Consider the following 9,839-nt stretch of genomic DNA (forward strand, 5'->3'; position numbering starts at 1 on the left):
TGCTACAGGTTTGCTGATTATTCAATTCTGATGCTAATTGCACTGGTTTCTGTGCTGCCATGTATTAATTATCTGTATTAATTACTAATCAGCCTTATATTGTGACATTTCTATTCTATGTGTACTGTATATTGTGAGTGGCTCCCTAAGCTCAGCAAGTGACAGCAGCACAGAGCATGTGCAGTGAATCAGCAGAAAAGAAGATGGGGAGCTACTGGGGCATCTTTGGAGACACAGATCTTTACTGCTAAAGGGCTGTGGTTGCCTTGGGCTGGTACAGAAGCCCAAAACAACAACAATGTACAACATTTCTACCTACTTCTTTAGTTAGGCCTTAGTTATCATTTAACTTTGAAACAGGAGAAAAACAACAATAAAAATGTGAATAAAGGGCTCATTTGCAACAAAACAAAAAGTCTGGTGTATAGTCTTTATTGACAATGCAGCAATAGTTCCTATAATTCCATGTTCCCAGCCCTGTACTGTAGTTCATCAAATCAGACTGAACCAGTAAATAGGCTCGAGGCATAAATAGTGTCACAGTAATAGATAGACACAAGCACCTCTGTCAGTAGCATTTACAGCAAGTGAAGTTGTAAATGGGCCCTTTATATATTACAGGTATGGGACCAGTTATCCAGAATGCTCGGGACCTGGGGTTTTCAGAATAACGGGTCTTTCCGTAATTTGGATCTTCATACCTTAAGTCTACTAGAAAATCATATAAATATTAAATAAAGCCAATAGGCTGGTTTTGCTTCCAATAAGGATTAATTATATCTTAGTTGGGATCAAGTACAAGTTACTGTTTTATTATTACAGAGAAAAGGAAATCATTTTTCACAATTTGGATTATTTGGATAAAATGGCGTCTATGGGAGACGGCCTTTCCTTAATTTGAAGCTAATTTGATAACAGGTTTTCCGGATAATGGATCCCATACCTGTACTATACATTACTTTAAGAAGTCTACATTTTATACAGAATTAATTGTAAATCAAACTTCCCTTTAGCCAAGATCTCGGGCAGCTTTTTTATTGTGAATTAAAGGGATGGTTCAACTTTAAGTAAACATTTAGTATGTTATAGAATGGCCAATTCTAAGCAACTTTTCAATTGGTCTTTAGTATTTATTTTTTTTATAGTTTTTTTTAAATGATTTGTCTTCTTCTAAATCTTTCCAGCTTTCAAATGGGGGGTCACTGACCCCATCTAAAAACAACTCATCTTTCTAATCAGGTCTCTCCTCTTCATATTCCACTCTCTTATTTAAATCAATGCATGATTGCTAGGATAATTTGAACGCTAGCAACCAGAATTCTGAAACTACAAACTGGAGAGCTACTGAATAAAAAACCGAAATAACTCAAAAACCACGAATAATAAAATTGAAAACCAATTGCAAATTATCTCAGAATATCCCTCTCTACATCCTACTAACAGTTAATTTAAAGATGAACAACCCCTTTAATGATTTCAACTTTAATAACAAAGCGAAATTGTGACGGGTGGCAGATAAAAACTAGTGATGGGCGAATTTGCGCCGTTTCGCTTCGCTGAAAAATTCGCGAATTTTGCGCGAAATTCGCGAAACGGCGAAAAATTCGCGAAACGGCGCCGGCGTCTCATTTTTGACGCCGGCGCCCGTTTTTTCGACGCCGGCGCCCGTTTTTTCGAAAAAAAAATTTTGACGCCGGCGAATTTTTTCCGCGAATTTTTGCGGGCGTTTCGCGAATTTATTCGCCTGCTGCGAATCGCGCAAATTCGCCGCGATTTCGCGCCTGGCGAATAAATTCGCCCATCACTAATAAAAACCTCTGAATACTGCTTTTGTAACAATGTTTTCTATTTCTCTTACCACTGTACAAATAAACACAGCAATTATTTTGGAATATACTCCGCCGATTTTGTGACCTGTGTATATTTTCTTTGCATATTTACATTAAGCCGTCTCCTCTATATCTTACAATGATATAAATAACAGGGTTCATTTTTAAATAAATTGGACTTTTTTTTTGCCTGGAATTTTTTTTTGAACAGTTAATACACATTTGCACATTTGTCCTCACTGAGATATTGTTATATTGTCGACTTTGCAACATCCTGGCTGAAAAATTAGGGAAATTTGTCTAAACGATGCTACAAACACTAAGGGGCAGATTTACAAAGGGTCAAATATCGAGGGTTAATTAACCCTCGATATTCGACTGCCGAATATAAATCCTTCGACTTCGAATATCAAAATCGAAGGATTTACCGCAAATAGTTCAATCGAACGATTAAATCCTTCGAATAGTTCAATTCGAAGGATTTTAATCCATCGATCGAACGATTTTTCTTCGACCAAAAAATTGCTAGAAAGCCTATGGGGACCTTCCCCATAGGCTAACATGGCACCTCGGTAGGTTTTAGGTGGCGAAGTAGGGGGTCGAAGTTTTTTTTAAAGAGACAGTACTTCGACTATCGAATGGTCGAGTAGTCGAACGATTTTTAGTTTGAATCGTTCGATTCGAAGTCATAGTCGAAGGTCGAAGTAGCCAATTCGATGGTCGAAGAAGCCAAAAAAATCATTCGAAATTCGAAGTTTTTTTTATTCTATTCCTTCACTCGAGCTAAGTAAATGGGCCCGAGTCTAAGAAACTGTTGTGAATATTATGTTGTGATCTCTTAATGATAAGTATTATCCTTCTAGTTATTTAGAGCTGACATACTCTACAGCACTTTGCTGTACGTCATTCCCATCAATTCCTGATAGAGCTTACAATCTAAACACCTATCCTGTCACATTCACGTACATCACAGACAATGTATATGAATAAATACAAATATTCAAATAAAAAGGGCCACGTGGCAGTTTCATGTTGAAAAAAATGTTGTGAGATAGACAAGAAAGTCTCGGTACACAAAGGCCACCAAAAGACAGTAGTACGTGGAGTCTGGGTGCACATGCCCCAGACCTACAGCTCAAGGTGGAGGTATCCAACCAAACAGAAGATAGCAGCCACTCACAGATCCAACAAAACAGGCTTGTAAATGAATACATAGCCTCACGCGTTTCTTGCACTTGGGCACTTAATCATAAGCTGAACTATGATTAAGTGCCCAAGTGCATGAAACGCGTAAGGCTATGTATTATTTTTCTTTGTGGCCTGAAATAAAGTCCTCAGTTCTTTAACAAGCCTGTTTTGTGGGGAAGTGTTAAAGTTACTAGCAGTTAGGCAGGTTACAAAAAAGTTAAAACGTAGAATTTGATGGACGTGTCATTTTTCAACCTAATTTACTATGTAAAGTTGGGTCTAATAGTGCCATGCTCTGAGACCTATGCCAGGTTACTTTTTGCTTAACGTGATATGCCATGCCGAGGTAGGTAGACTTTTAGAGTAAATGCTTCTGGAATGCCCCTGGTAATACTCTGTTTCTCCCACCCCCACTGGCATAACTAGATGTCACTCCAATTCCACCGAAGCAATGACTTCCAAAACTTTGGAAATAAGACTTAATAAACATACTGTATATTGAAACTACCTATCAGTGTATTTTCTAGTCCCCTCAATGGTTGCAGAGTCTGCTTCCTCTATAGTAATTACCCTGTCCAGCCCTACCCCCTCTCCAGCCGTCCCAATCAAAGCTTCCCTTATATTCTACTTCTTAATATCCTTCCTTCCTTCCTTCCTTCCTTCCTTCTGTAAGGAATCCTTACCCTGGTGGTCTAGTGGTGGTGCGGCGGGGACACCCGCCACACCGTCCTCCTTCACTGCCGGCTTCCTAATGTGCGCCGCGCGTGCACTTCCGGGTTTTATAGGCGCATGCGCGCTGGCGTGATTACGTCAGCGCGCAATGCTGCGAAATTCAAATGGATTTAAAGAGACATTTTCTTTTATGTCATTGCCCGTGATAGGATTGTATTCCTGGTGCTCCTGAGCCTTGTGCTATTTGTCTAATTCCTTCTGAACCTGTCTGATTCCTGTTTTGACCCTGCCTGGCTATTTTGACTATTCTGATTTCTCGATCCTGACCTTGCCTGCTTACGACTACTCTTCAGTTTAACCCCTCGATTGATCACCCGGTTTTGACCCTTTTTGCCTGTTTGATGATTCTTGCTATCTGCCTGCCTCGACCCAGCCTGTCTGACCATCCGCTTGCCTTGACCTTTTGTACCGTGACCTTCGTCCTAAAGACTCTGCTAAACAGTCGTGCCCCTTCGCCAGCCAGAACATCTCGCCTTGCACCCCTCGTTAACTCCATTTGGCACCCAAGTAAGTTGAGGGCTCCTCCCGAAGCCCAATGGTGGTCACACTACTGGTGAAGCCGAGCCGAGACCAGGGTACTTGGCATTTGTTCTGGTATCGGGTGCCGGTCGTGACACCTTCCTTCCTTCCTTCCTTCCTCAAGATGGTCTGTGACTAATAATAATGTTATTTGTGGATCAGTATATACCAATTCCATGATAGACTTTACTGTTCTTCTATAGAATGAAAACATAAAAAAATCCCAAACAGTTATAACAGATGTCATTATCCTCAAATGCAAGTAGAATGGATAAAAAAGATGCCCAGGCAGTGGGTAAATCTCAGCATCAAATCTTATTAATCTTCTATGACCATCTCCTATATTGGGAGAACCCAAAAACATGAGTCATTATATTCTTCTCTTGGTGGCTAAAACATACCCAATGATGCACAGAAAGGCTTGACTCAATGATCTATCACAGTGATCCCCAACTAGAGACTCGTGAGCAACATGTTAATTACAAACCCCTTGGATGTTGCTCCCAGTGGCCTCAAAGCAGGTTCCTATTTTTCAATTTTTGGCTTGGAGGCAAGTTTTGGTTGCATAAAAACCAGGTGTACTGCCAGAGCTTCCTTTAAACTGCCAGTCCAAATAGGGGCTACCCCTACCGTTGTATTTGTTACCCCCCCAAATCTTTTTCATGCTTGTGTTGCTCCTCAACAATTATGGTGGCTCATGGGTAAAAAAGGTTGGGGGACCACTGATCTATCCTTTTATATGACCAGGAGCCAGGTACTCACCAATGTGACACTTGAGTATCATCCAAAGATATCCATGATCATAGTTAGCTGATACGCTCTTGCCTAACTCAGCTAGGGGGGACACTAACAAACAGGGCCACATTATAGATATAAAATCTAGCACTAGGATGGAATCCATTAGTCTTGGGCAAAGCAGTGCATGTAGGGTGAGAGCAGGTCCAGACTGAGAATTAAAACAAGCCCTGGCATTTCAGGTACACAGAGGCCCAATCAGCCCACATAGAGGCCCAAACAGCTCCCACCAGCCCACTAAATACTGACTTTCTATGGGACCTTATAGCAGCCCCTCTGGCATTTGCCAGAACTCACAGATTGCCAGTCCGGGCCTGGGTGGGAGAAGGAATAACAAGAAGCTTCCAAAAAGAAGAGTTGTCCGCTTAACTCTCTTGATGCTTTTGTACAACATTTCAGTCTTGTGAAGTCAGCTGGAAGAGTTAAAAAATATGGATTGGATGCTGAGAGCTTCCACACACACTGATGGGATCCTAAACCATTAGGGTTGTACCTTTAGCCAAATGAATATCTCAAGAAGACCCTTTGAAATATCAATAATAATTTTGGTCCTAATGTGTCTACAGTCAAGAGAGATCTGCGTGGAAGTCATTGTCTGTCACTGCATGGAAAATGTTTGGTGTGACACTCACAAAATTATAAATTTAGCCATTATAAGCCAATATCTGTCCATGTGCTATCTTGAAATACCCTATTCTAAATACTCGAAAACCTTTTGGTGCATCTAACAGTTATGAGATATGTGCATGGGCAACATTCTTGGTACCAGATTTGGAGTGATATTGAAGTGGCCAGTTAAGACCAGGTGTTCCTATACCAGCTACAGCATAGTGATATCCAAGGTATATTATTCTCCATATCACATGGCCATGATGGGTGTCAAAAGAACTTCTTGGTGGGCCACATTTGGCCAGCAACCCAGCAACCTGACGTTTTTAGAAAGCCAAGGATATGGATAATGGAGGCCAAGGATCTTGCTTTGTTTATTAATCTTCTTGCAGGAGGGCCAATATTTCAGCAGATATTTACTTAGAATACCTGAGACTTTCTGTTTTGTGCAAACGGAATAATGCAATGGGACATTACTTGGGGAGCTCCTGTCCTGCTATTTTGCCTACAATTGGGATAAGAGCTGATGGGGCAGTTTCAGATGATAATCTCATGACAATTGTCTATGCTAGCTTTCCCTTTGCTGGGGAAACCCTGGAACCTTCTAATTACAGGTAGCCTGCTGTGCTACATGTGTCCTCTGGGGCACGAAATAAAAATAAATGTTCATGCAAACAAATTGGAATTTACCAGTAGGCATTGCTACTCACTTACAATATTAGTACAATGAGTCCTATGGTCAGCATCAAGCCTGCAAAGGTCAGTCCTCCCATTCACAGAGTACAATCATCTAAAGGAACCCATAAATATATATGTTAATGCTTATAACTTGGGGAGGTGGTGTCATGTATGAAAGCAGATTTTGCTGAGCAAATCAAATTATGGCTCTTTTCTTATAGTTGTACTATATAACTTCAGTGGGTGCTAGTGGCTCTACTTCAACAAAAGCCAAAGGGCAGTATGTTTAATAAAATTTTGCAGTCACAATCTTGTTCTACTATCTCCATCTTGCCCTGCTGTCTCCATTTTGTCTTACTGTCCCCACCTTGTCCTACTGTCTCCATATTGTCATACTATCTCCACTTTGGCTGGCTGTAAAGTCACACTTTCTCCACCTTGCCCTATTGTTTCCATTTTGTCATAATCGACATCTTGTCATTACTGTCTCCATCTTGTCCTATTGTCTCTGTCTTCTCATACCGTCTCCATCTTGCCCTATCATCTCCATTTTGTCATTGTCTTCATCTTTTCATACTGTCTCCATCTCATCCTACTGTTTCAATTGTGTCCTATTGTCTCCATCCTCTCAATCTTGCCCTACTGTCTACATCATGTCATACTCCATCTTGCCCTACTCTTTCCATTTTGTCCTGTTGTCTCTATCTTTCCCTACTGTTACCATCATGACCGCCACTCACCATCTTGCTCTAGGGTCCTACTGTCATTATTTTGCCTTAGGGCTGCCATCTTGCCCTAATGTTGTTATCCTACCCTAATTGTCAACAATCTCCATCTTGCCCCACTGTTACCATCTTAGTCTACTATACCTACTATTCCCACTCTAGCTATACCTACTGTGTACAGCCCCATGGGTATATTTAAATCAACTTAAAGTATGATGTAGCGAGTGATATTTCAAGACAATTTTATTTATGTTTTGCATTATCTAGCTTTTTATTCAGCAGCTCTCCAGATTGCAATTTCAGCCATCTGGTTGCCAGGGCCTATGGTTACAGCAAGGGTAACATCAAGAATTGTTAGAAGGGAAGATAACATAAGTCAGAAGCCCTTAAACTGCCTTCTGTTTCCATATTAACTCTGTATCAAATCAGGCCAAAGATACACCAAAAGAAAACCCCCCAACTGGCAGTTAGGACTCAAGATCCCGCTAAAGTTGGAGCAGTTTCACCTGGAAATCTATAGCAAATCTATTGAAGGTACTTACCATAATGAAAGTGATTTTGTTCTAATGCACCATCTGTAGGATACATAATGTTATTGTTGGAACAGTCATAGGCGCAATACATTAAAAACTGCCATTACATGGTAGAACATTGATTTAACACATAGGCCATATAGTATAAATGAACAATGTTTGCTGGACATCTTGTGCCCTGAGGTTAAGCCAAATTATCTCCATATGTAAAGTCAGAATGTGAATGTGGCAGGAGAATGCAGAGACAGATGAGAGAAATCTATAGTAAGTGCTGTGTTTACAGACTGCCCACGTCCCTCAAGCAATCGATATAATGTAAAGAATATTCAGCTGATGTTATGAAATCAGAGATCAGGAGATGCAGTTTTATCCACAAGAGACCAGCCCTTACCTGCACGGAGAGTCTGGCAGATACAAGCAATGAGGATCAAGCTCTTACACGCCTGCAAACACACACAGAGTTAGGATTGTGCCCCGGGGCCTTTTCTGCAGGTACAGACTGGATTTGCTTTGTTTGAAGACACAATTTAAATAAAAATGTGTTATTATAATCCTTCATTTTCTATAGACAGGCTCGCATTGTTCCACAGTCTTTTCAGTTGTGATTACACCCAAGACTGGGGCATCAGCCCATAGCAAATATGTTATATTACATAAGGGATGAACCTAGAGGAGTACTAGAGGGGTTCTGGGAGTAACATTGTTGGATTGGTCCAGTGGGAAAGATGTGGGAAACATCTAGCTGGGCCCTGGTCCTGCTGAGGAGCTTTACAATTGCTACTTGCTCCAGTAGCATTGACTTTGACATAAATGCGTTTTGCAAATTTTTCACCATTTCGCTAACTCTTTCACAGTTTCACGAATTATTCGCCAAAGTGAAACAGGACAGATTTGCTCATCACTAGCCACTAGTACTGAAGGGGAGGGAGGCAGAGTGTTACCAATGGCAGACGGGGGGCCCTATAGGTCTGATTCCCCAGTCCGTAACTGGTCACCTACTAATTGGGAGTACTGATGAGTTAGATTCACGGCTCGCGTCAAAAAAAAATTTTTGAGACAAAAAAACTTTAACTTTATGTTGACTTTAATTTATACAAAAAAAAAAAAGTCACCTGAAGGAAAAAATGCTGATTGACAAACGCATTTTGAGCGAAAAAAAAATTGTTGCGCAACTCAAAAAATTGTGTGAAACGCACATTTTTCACAGTTTCGCGAATCGACCATGTGCAATTAGCTCCATCGTGTAGGCTAAGTTCTGTAAATGTAAGGACATCCCAAAAAAGTTCTCATGTTGAAGGAGAAAGGACTTATGACCTATAGAGAGAATTTTCTCGGTGGAGCTACAGCCCTTTGTCCTTTATTGAATTCCAAGCAGCCCAATATCCATGGAATAAAGAAACCACTAAGCATGGTGAATCGACAGCTGGTGCACCAGGATCCAACTGCCATTCAGACTGATCTGTTTTCACTTTTCTACCCCAGAGCTTTAGTTGGCAGATAAACATATGCCGGCCACATACAGCTCACAGCAGGGACCAATAATCATGGCCCAAAACATGCATATTAAAGGGCAATTGCGCCTTCACTTTGTACATTCATTAAGATTTGTCTAAATAAAACAGAGCTGGTTATATATGTTTCCCACCCCACACCAGCCCAGCTTCTGTAAAGGCTTTTCAGGAGGAGCGATCAGAGGATCGGAAACCTGTAAAGCTCCTCGGGTCATGGAGGACAGACAAACACTTGCCGGATGATGTAGTTTGTCACTTATTGCCAGGAGGAGGATACATGGTTAGTGATGAGCAAAATTTTTCACCAAGTTTCGCCGTGAAAATGACAACCATAGACTCTTACAGGTGAAAAAATGAAAGTGAAAAGAATTGTCGCCCAAAGACTTCAATGCATTTCGCAAATTTTCGGCAAAGTGAAGCAGGTCAGATCCGCCCATCACTATACATGGAGCCAATTGATACTGAAAAATGGTGATTCCAACTAACCTCTAACACTACCTAGGGCACAAAATAGGCAGTGGACATTTTTATTTGGCTGCTGTAGAGAGGCCGGTAGTCATTTGGATGATCAAAGCTTTGGCAAAGTTGTTGATCTTTGAAAGTTTACTGTAAAACTTAATTAATGTGTAATATTTTTCTGTGTAAAGGTGGCCATAAACAGAGAGATCTGCTCGTTTGGTGACATCTCTCCCCGATATGCCCACCTTGAGCTGTGGAAAA

This window comes from Xenopus laevis, chromosome 7S (genome assembly GCF_017654675.1).
Source record: "Xenopus laevis strain J_2021 chromosome 7S, Xenopus_laevis_v10.1, whole genome shotgun sequence".
Classification (NCBI taxonomy): Eukaryota; Metazoa; Chordata; class Amphibia; order Anura; family Pipidae; genus Xenopus; species Xenopus laevis.